Source organism: Chionomys nivalis, chromosome 22, assembly GCF_950005125.1.
Source record: "Chionomys nivalis chromosome 22, mChiNiv1.1, whole genome shotgun sequence".
In the NCBI taxonomy this organism is placed as follows: Eukaryota; Metazoa; Chordata; class Mammalia; order Rodentia; family Cricetidae; genus Chionomys; species Chionomys nivalis.
The window spans coordinates 41,282,299-41,293,107 of NC_080107.1; positions in this window are offsets into that span (position 1 = coordinate 41,282,299).

Below are 10,809 nucleotides of genomic sequence, written 5' to 3' on the forward strand. Positions count from 1 at the left end.
GCCTGGTCTACAGAGCTAGTTCCAGGACAGCCAGAGCTGTCTGGAACACCCTGGAAACAAGCAAACAAACAAACAAATTAATTAATTAATAGTTGTTCAACTGGACATGATGGCTCACACCTTTAATAACATTACTTGGGAGGCAGAAGAGGCAGACAAATCTCTGTGGGCTCAAGGTCAGCCTGGTCTGCAGGTGAGTTCCAGGTTAGCCAAGGCTACATAGTGAGACCTTGTCTCATAAACAAAAACAACCTGTTTGGGGGGTTAGGGCTGCAGTTTCACGGGTTAGGGCATGAAGGCCTGGTTTTGATTCCCAGAACTGCAAAAACAAGTTGTGATGGTGCACATTGGGGATGTGGAGGCAGGGAGATTAGAAGTTCAAAATCATTCCTGGCTACACAGAAAGTTTGAGACCAGCCTGGGATACATGAGACCATGTCTCAAAATTGAACCTTTTTAATAGGGCTAACCATGTCTTTGCTTCCACTCCTGGAGTGTCGGGCATTCATGATCAAAAAGAACATGCTCATGAAATGAATGTTTGTCTTTGACTTGGGGACATCGGTCCTGGGACCTGCGCTGGCATGACTGTGCCCTGTGTGAGCACAGGGATCCTGACTTCTGGATGGGCTCTTAGCACTTTTCATCTTCCTCCCTGGTCCTGAGCCTGTCAGTGTTATAGATTACTAGAGCGGGGCTGGAGAGATGGCTTAGTGGTTAAGAGCATTGCCTGCTATTCCAAAGGTCCTGAGTTCAATTCCCAGCAACCACATGGTGGCTCACAACCATCTATAATGAGGTCAGGTGCCCTCTTCTGGCCTGAAGGCATATATTGTATACTAAATAAATAAATAAATATTTAAAAAAAATAGATTACTAGAGCCATGATTGACTTTTAGGAAATACTGTCATGTAGCAGAGGCTGGTCCCTCACAGTGCTAAGGACTGCCCCCAGTGTGATGGCCTGGGCCAGGCACCAAGGGTCCCTTCTATTATTCCTCCATCTGGGCCAGGACATCATTTTGGTGCAGAGAGACAAAGAAGTGGGTTGGGGAAAGAGACAGGAGGGATACTGACACCCCCTGTGTCTCAGGACACTTGTTGATCACGCCTAGGACTGAAATGACATCTTTCTGCTGAGGACCTCAACTTGGTTGCCTTCCTCCCCTACCTTCCCTCCCAAACCACCACCCGTACCTACCCATTGTCTCCTGTGGCTTCTCCATGACTTACTGATTAGAATTTCAAGAACAAGAAAAAATTCCTGTTTGCTGCTGGGACTCAGGAGCGGGGCAGACTAGAGCTACTCTTCCCCCTGTTCTTCACAACCCTTCCACAGGCTGGTCCTGTGGTCCTCAGCCATTCCTAGCCTTCCTAGACACTCCCACTGCCTGCTGGGAAAAGGTGGGACCCTGATTTCCAGCTCCTGCCAGGGCTAAGAGAGCAGTACATCTCTGCAGAAGGTTGAAGGATGCTGGGAGACAGAGGACTGGAATGGTTTGTCTCAAGGGATGGAGACAGGCCAGCTGGCAACTGCTGCATACAGCCCACGACCAGGAACCCAGGCCCTGCAGAGGTACCCAAGGGCCTGGAGAGCTAGGTTATCTGATCCCTCCTCTCCTGCCTACTTCCCCTTTCTCTCCTCTGCTTCTGCCCCCTCCCTCTCTTCCCCCCTCATCTTTTCCTCCCCACCCCTGCATTCTTATGCTCCATGACTTCTGCCCCCAGAGACAAAATCCAGATCTCTTATCTTCTAGACTCGGGTGCTCAGGGTTCTGATCACCTGCCAGTGCCTTATCACCAATACACCCCAGTTGCCTCCACACCCTGTATTCTGGCCTGGGGTGACTGATCATGGGCTAGTCCTCAGCTGCCTTCTTGGCAGGGAGACTCTCACCTTGGTCGGGCAGAGACACCTAGTATGTTGACAATATGTGTCTGCCATTCATTGCAGAGTTCTTGTCTCTCTGTGCTACAGGGAAGCCATCTGACCTGATCTCCTTGCTACCCTGTGAGGTTCTGCCTACTCATCTTCCCGGCCCAGCTGCTGAGTTATAGAAAGAGTGAGTGAATGAATGAATGAGTGAGTGAATGAATGAGTGAGTGAATGAATGAGTGAATGAATGAATGAGTGAGTGAGTGAATGAAAGAGTGAATGAATGAATGAGTGAACAGATGAGGGAAACCAAGGCACAGTGCTGATGCTTCCGGGACTAGAAGGTCAGAGGATCTGCCAAGGTCACTCACCAAGCCCGTATTGCCACCCAACTGCTTCCTTGCCAGGGCAGCATGCTCCAATTAAACACACAGAGAGGCTGCTGCCTCTCAGGACCAGCACATGCCCCTGTCCACGCAATACACAACTCTGTTCCAAAGGGACAGAGGTCACTTATTCTGGGCCAGATATGAATGACTATGACCCCTAACATGGATTCAGATTGCCCTGAGCATTTTGACATGGACGAGGAAATGTCACATTTGTTGTTGCAGAATAGAAGAAAGTGGCTGCTGTAAGTGGCTATTGGAAGTGGCTAAAGACAGCCTGAGGTGATTTGGCTTCTCAGTCTGGCACGTTCCAGCTCTCCACAGTCACGAACTTCAACAGAGTCGTGGCTTCTCTTCTCCCTGTATGTATGTGTGTGTGTGCCTGTGTACATGTATGAGTGCATGCATGTGTGTGCACATACAGAGGCCAAGGAAGATGTTAACAGAAATAAATTATAGATAATAATGGGTTTCATTATGAAATTGCTGTGCTGGTTGAGTTCAACTTGGCACAAGCCAGGGACATCTGGGAAGAGGGACTCTCAACTGAGAAAATTCCTCCGTCAGGGTGGCCTGTAGACAAGTTTGTGTAGCATTTTCTTTTTTCTTTTCTTTCTTTTTTTTGTTTTTGTTTTTTTTTTTCTTTTTGGTTTTTCGAGACAGGATTTCTCTGTAGTTTGGAGCCTGTCCTGGAATTTGCTCTTGTAAACCAGGCTGGCCTCGAACTCACAGAGATCCGCCTGCCTCTGCCTCCTGAGTGCTGGGATAAAAGGCGTGTGCCACCACCACTTGGCTTGTGCAGCATTTTCTTAATTAATGATTGAGGTAGGAGGGCCCAGCCCCACTATGGGTGGGGCAACCCCTGGACAGGAGGTCCTGGTTTGTTGAAAAACAAAAACAAAACAGGCTGAGCAAGCTGTGGAGAGCAAGTCAGTAAGCTGCGTTCCTCCGTGACTTCTGCTTTAGCTTCTTCCTCCAGGGTCTTGCCTTGAGTTCCTGCCTCGACTTCCCTTTGTAAGCTGTAAGCTGTGAGATGAAATAGCACCTTTCCTCCCCAGCTTGCTTTTGGTTATGGTGTTCTATCACAGCAACAGAAACACTCCCTATTACCCTCTCCGGTCCCCACTCTCTTTCCTGTTGCATCCTTTTTCTCTTCCCAAGCAGACTCACTTCTGCCTTCAAGCCTGCATGTAAATTCTCATGGAGGGGTGGAGCTCTAGAAGCTCCCTCTACCATTTTTTTTTTTTTTTTTTGACACTGTCTCCTACTAAAGCTCAAGTTCAGCAATTTGGCAAACTTGACTGGCTAGAGAGTCCCAGGGATCCTCCTGTCTCTTCTTCCCCAGTGCTGGCCTTAAAGGCAATGTGCCCTATTCCTGGTTATTTCCCTGGGTGCTAGAGATCTAAGCTCAGGTCTTCTAACTTGGGTGGCAAGCAGTTTTTAACACTTTCTTTCTCTCTCTCTCTCTCTCTCTCTCTCTCTCTCTCTCTCTCTCTCTCTCTCCTCCCTCTCTCCTCTCTCCTCTCTCTCTCTCCTTTCTTTTTCTTTCTTTTTTTTTTCTGAGATAAGGTTTGTCTGTATAACAGCCCTAGCTGTCCTGGAACTTGCTCTGTAGACCAGTCTGACCTTGAGCTCACAGAGCTCCACCTGCCTCTGCCTCCTGAGTTCTGGGACTAAAGGCGCGAGTCACCACTGCTTTTTACCTTTTCAACTGAGCCAGCTTCTCAGTTCCTCTTCGTGTGTGTGTGTGTGTGTGTGTGTGTGTGTGATGTGTAGCACTGGAGCCCAGGTGATGAGGAAGGGAACTGGAGGCTCCAGGTCCATTGGGAAGGCCAGAATTGGGAGATCTTGAGTGACGTGTTGGATAGAAGGCCTCCAAGTGAGAGGTCCCAGCTAGGACTTCTGGGAGGCAGAGATACTCGTGGGTGAGGTGGCCCCAGTGAGTGTCTGAGGCAGGTGAGACCATGCCTTCCATACAGGTTGGGGAGGGGTGGTGTGCTCTGAGCCTGTGGTCTGAGCTCCAGAATGCGGTCGCACTGGGTGTAAGCAGAGCAGCTCCTGCACTGTGCTCCAAAGTCAGCTGTGATCTTGATGGACTGGCAGGGGTGCCTGGAGTCAAATAGTTTTTTGAGACAAAGCCCTATTATGTAGCCTCAAACTGTCAACAGTTCTCCTGCCCCAGGCTCCTGAGTGCTGAGATTACAGGTGTGTGTCAGCATGCCCAGCTCAAAACACAGCTTGTAATCCTTGCTTTAGAATTTGTGGCTCTCCAAGAATAAGGTTGTGGCCCCCCTGTTCTGTTACAAACATACAAACAACACCTACAAAACCTAAGTCAAAGAAAGGGGAAACCAGCCTTAAACAGGAAGATGGCGACTTTGAGGCCATCTACAGAAGGAGAGCTCATCTGAAGTGCAACCCTGGGGGAAGGGAGAGTAGGGTCCACTCTGTGCCGTCGCACTTCCATAGTAAACTGTCTGCAATGTCCTGCGCCTGGGGCCACTGCGACACCACTTGTCAGATTGTGGAATTACAGGTGACTTGATTTTTTTTTTCCCCACACAGGGTTTCTCTGTGTCCTGGAACTCACTCTGTAGACCAGACTGGCTTCGAGTTTACAGAGATCCTCCTGCCTCTGCCTCTCGAGTGCTGGATTTAAAGACGTGTGCCATCACAGCTTGGTTGGTCTTTTTACTTAAAAAAAATTGAGGTCCAATTTGCAAAAACATAAGTGACATTAGAATCCTATTACACTTATTTATTTGCTTGTGAATGTGTATATGTGTGAATGTGTATGTGCGAATGTGTATGTGTGTAAATGTTTCATATGTGTGAATGTGTATGTGTGTGAATGTGTATATGTGTGAATGTGTATGTGTGAATGTGTATGTGTGTGAATGTGTATGTGTGTGAATGTGTATATGTGTGAATGTGTATGTGTGTGAATGTGTATATGTGTGAATGTGTATATGTGTGAATGTGTATGTGTGTGAATGTGTATATGTGTGAATGTGTATGTGTGAATGTGTATGTGTGTGAATGTGTATGTGTGTGAATGTGTATATGTGTGAATGTGTATGTGCGAATGTGTATGTGTGTAAATGTTTCATATGTGTGAATGTGTATGTGTGTGAATGTGTATATGTATGAATGTGTATGTGTGAATGTGTATGTGTGTGAATGTGTATGTGTGAATGTGTATGTGTGAATGTGTATGTGTGTGAATGTGTATATGTGTGAATGTGTATGTGTGTGAATGTGTATATGTATGAATGTGTATGTGTGAATGTATATGTGTGAATGTGTATGTGTGTGAATATGTATGTGTGTGAATGTGTATGTGTGTGAATGTGTATATGTGTGAATGTGTATGTGTGTGAATGTGTATGTGTATGAATGTGTATGTGTGAATGTGTATGTGTGTGAATGTGTATGTGTGTGAATGTGTATGTGTGTGAATGTGTATATGTGTGAATGTGCATGTGTGTGGTGAATGTGTATATGTGTGAATGTGTATATGTGTGAATGTGCATGTGTGTGGTGAATGTGTATATGTGTGAATGTGCATGTGTGTGGTGAATGTGTATACGTGTGAATGTGTATATGTGTGGGTGTACACGTGACACAGCACCCTGTGGAAGTCAGAGGACAACTTGCCAGTGTTAGTTCTTGCCTTCTGTGGGTTCTAGGGATACCTTGTTCACCTCACCAGTCCAATTTTCATAACTTTTGAGTGTCACTCTGTGGAGATCAAGAACTGACATCACTTTGCTGCTGAGCGCTGTCCTCTCGAATGATGGCCATTGTCATCCTCATCACAGAGGCTGTAATCACTTGCAAGAGCCCCCGGCGTCAGGTTTGTCGACCTTCCCTCATGGAAGGAGGGAGCAGAGAGGGTCCCTCCCTCCTGCGTCTCCCTGACAGCTGTGTAATTCTGCCCAACCTATGGACTGAGGAAAGTTAACCAAAGAGGTAACATTCCATCTATGCAGCTATGAAGCTGCGTCATTATCCTGGAGCCTTTCTAGCCAGTCAGGTGATTGCTTGGGGGTGTGTCACCTGCGAGTCTATGAGCATGCCTAATAAACTCAGTGGTTCACCAAGCCAGGCTTGGGTGCAGCTGCTGCTTTGGTCTGTCCTGATGCTGATTGCTCATATCCGCAGGAAAAGTTCACGCGACACACCCCAGTCTGCACCCACTAGGCACCCCTCTTCCTGACATTGTCCTGGTGCCTGGTACCTGACAGCCAGCCTGTCTTGTATCTGGTTCTGCCCATCCTGGACATTTCACAGCAATGGAATCCCACAGCACCTGACCTTCTATGTCGAGCTCCTCTCCTTCAAAGTGGCCTTTGTGCGGCCCACTGGTGTGCGACGCGTGCCAGAGTGCCAACCTTTCCGTGGCTGAACCACATTCCACTGCAGGTACAGACAGAGCACTCCTTATTTGTCACACGACGCTTGGTGGACAACGAGCCTGATTTCACAGTGGGAGGAAGTGGCGGGGAGTTGAGGAAGGCTGCCGGTCCAAGTCACACCTTCCTGGGTCCTACCTACTTTTCCACCCTCAGCTCCGGCTCCCATTACCTCCACTTGCCCCTCATCAGCATCATTCCACCAAAGGCACTAGAATTTGCGAGAAAGTCAAAGGCTAAAACTTCACTGGGCCAGGTGGCAGCAGTGGTGGCGCACGCCTTTAATCCCAGCACTCAGGAGGCAGAGACAGGTGGATCTCTGTGATGTAGGCCGCCTCGACGGGTTACTCTGTCTAGGGTTTGTAACCCGCCTGGCTGGCCAGTTATTCCAGGGTCACGGAGAGGCACCACCTGAAAGACATAGGCTGATAAGCAGGAAGGAGGCTAGGCAGATTTGTCAAAGCCTCCGTTTATTAGGGTCATGGTTACAGCTTATATAGCCCCTGAATGGGGAGCTTGGGGGGCTGGAGCACGGGGTCTTGTCACGTGGTCCACGCCCGTTACGTAAACCAAGAGGTTACGATGGGTCGGGTCACGATTCCTTGGTCGGGAAGTCACAAGGTGACACACCTAGTTGCCTAGATAGTTTGGAATGTGAGGCAGGTTCCATTAACAGATAACTCTCTATTAACAGTTAATTTGGGTGTGGGATAGGCTTGGTCAATAAGACTATTCTCAATACAATTGGGAAGTAGAGCTCTCTGCAAAAACTCCTCACGGCGGTGCTTCCTGTAAATTTTGGGGGGACACGGCTCCTGACATATCCCCCTTCCTTTTATAAAAGCAGGCATCTATCAAGTGGAGGGCACCAGGTCAGAGTCTAACCCTGGTGTCAGATCTAAATGAGAAGGGACTGGGACAAGGAGGGACCCTCCTCCCGGATGGTGGAGCAATTTACCTCTCCTGGGAACAGAGGGGTGCCTTATGAGTAGCATTAGTTCCTTGGAGGTCCTCAAATAAAAGGTATCTAGCAGCAAGACCTAAAGTAAGCAGGTCTTTGACCACAGGGCACCCTGTCTTAGGCCATGTGGAGGGCAATCCTCGTGCCTGGCACCATGCCATGTTGAGCCGGTTTTTACAACCTCTGTATGGTGTGCTGTTCAGGCGAGGGTCCACACTAACTCCCGTCATTGGGCCCCTGTATCTATCATTAATGAAAAGACTGTGAGGAGCTCCTCAAATAAAAGATATAACGATATAACTTTTGGCACCAATAGCTCCATCTTCCAGACAAGAAGAAAGGGTGTTTTCCAAACCCAGTATTCACCTTTAGTCTGGCCTAAGGTATATCCTCCTTCCTAAATGCCTACTCCACAATAAGATTATGAGTGCTGCCTGCCAACAATTAGGGCAATGTAAAGGGATCAAAATCTAAAATTTTTTAACATATGCATTAAACCCAAACATTTTACAGCATGTGTCAAACCTTTTCCAACATCTATAAGCAGTTACAAATATCATTAAGTCAATTCCAGTAAGAATACATACATTGACAGACATTGTTGTTATCAAATACCACCAGTTCCAGTCTCTGAACAACAGTCAAAACCCTGATCTTCCCCCTTCTTAAGTAAAGAGGGGTTAATATTTTAATTAAAATGAGTTTTTGTGTCCCAAAGTTTAAAACAGTCAAATGTTTAGACTGCACCTCGGCTGCAAAGCAAACAGAGTGCAGACCGCAGAAGCAGCTTAGCATTTGTGCTTCAGGGCAGGTGGGCTTCCTGGGTGAGGTGAGCTGGATTCAGCTATCTGAAGCGCATCCTGGCAATTCTCTCAGGCCGGGTCTCCCTGGACTCTGGAGGCATCATGACATCCTGCAGAGTGGCGTAGCAGGTTCTGTTATCTGGCACTCCTCCTTGGGGGCAGAGAAGACCGACCGGACCAAGCATTCCTCTCCAATCTCCTCCGGGAAGTCCTCTGTGGGGTGTCTGCAGCCACGACATCAGGTTTAGCTTTTATATTTTCTTTCTGTGAAAAAAGCATAAACATCTCCTCGACCCCAAATATATATAGGTCGGGTTTTTTTTATAATGCATTGCAAGGGCTTTTTTACCTTGCCTTAGTAAAGGTCAGCTTGATGTCATCTTGCTAGATCCGTTTGCATCAGGATCTGTGTGCAACTGTTATAAGTTGCTGTGTGCAACCGTTATAAGTTGCTTTCAAGGAGCCTTGGTACGCTCCATAATTTTTTTTATTAGTTATTAACCATATATGTAGTTCTTCCATTGGAAGAGCCATTTGTAAAATTTAGCATAAAATCCTTTAAGGGATTTTTAGCTATAACATTATCAAAATACAGGTGTGTGAATTGTAGCAATGATCATCTGGGGAAAAGATTATTGTTTTGGCCTTTGAATTGAGCAAAGGCAATTGTCCAGGAATCAATCTTAAAATTATCAATGAATCTATTGTTTAGTATAAGAAACATTGATCATAGTCAATATTCTGTTAAACCATCTCCCAGATTTTATCCTGCCCTTTTGTATTAGACAGGCTACTGTTTTAAATTAAGAATTTAATATCTTAACGGCAAAACTGAGAAGGTTTAGCCACAAACAGCATTTTTTATAAAACTGTTGTAGAACAAGTTTTACATTTAATATACACACTTGCCATAGCTGTATTATAATTAATATACTGTACCTGTTGATTTATATTTTACCTGCTTGAGTACCTGCTTGGCAGCTTTCTAAGCTCTCTATTGGAAACTATTTTTTGTAAGAATTTTACTTATTGGCTCAAGGTTTCTCATAAGAATATTATAACTAGAGCTTTAACCATTGAATATCTAATAAAAAGCTTATAAGCTATTCTCTTAAGTTGCAAGTCTGCCCCGCAGATAGGAAAATGAAAAAAGGAAGTATTTTAACTAATGAAGTTGGCCTCATTAGACACCACCATGTAGAAGAATAAAAATAGATCCATATCCATCTCCATGTACAAAACTTAAGTTTAAATGAGCCAAAGGCCTCAGCATATAAAAATTTTGTTGAGCCTCACAGAGAAAAAATTCTTGAAGTACACTTTGCCACATCTTACACACAGCCTCAGTGGCACAAACATTTGGAGAAACCATAAATTATTTCTCCTGAATTGAGAAACTTTTGTATAATAAGACTATAGAGTGGGAAAAGATCCTTACTTATCATAAACCCATTTTAAAAATATATGAAGAACTCAGAAAATTAGTTATTAAAAAATTTAATCCAATAAAAATATTTGTTACAAACCTAAACTGAAAACTCTCAACAGACAAACCTAAAAATGACTGAGAGACAGTTTAAAAAAATGCTTAAACATAATATCCTTTAGCCATCAGAGAAATGCAAATTAAAACTCTTGAGATTTCATTTTATCCTTGTAAAAATGACCAAGATTAAAAATTATTATTAACAATTTATGCTTAAGAAAATGTGGGTAAAGAAAAAAACTTCTTTGCTGGAAGTGCATACTGGCGGTCACTTTTGGATCATACACAGTATTGAAAAACCTGGATAAATCCAGACTTCCCCAGCAGGAAAAGAAGAATCAAAAATCTAGGGCTAGCCTGTTCAGCGACCCTGCCCTAGGAACCAGCTGAAGACAAAGCCAGACTGCAATCCTGATAAACAATCCCAAAACAGGGAGTTTTCCCCCTGTGATTATCATCACACTGCTCTAGGAACCTGGGAGTGGTCCCGAGAGGCAGGGAGCTGTCCCCCTGCGACCATCACTGGATTTTTGGAATTTTTATGACCCTCCTGGACCACAGGGCTGTGGTCTCTTTTCCAAAAATTTCCTCTATAGGTCACTAGAGGCCAAAATCTTCCCCCACGTGGGTCACGAGCCTCAGCCCCAGTGCATTGGGCCCCGTACCATCTCATTAACCAAAGCCTCTTGCAATTGTAGCAAGGACGGTCTCCTGAAAGTCATTGGGGGGGCTGTGCCCTCCCGAGACCTGAGTGAGAGTCTCCCCAGCATTGGGAGTCCCTCATTATGGCCATTTTTTTTAAAATTAGGCAAATATCTACCTTAAAACTTATCAATACCCCTGTTGGGCCTAAATATAAAAGTTTTTTGACCATAAAAA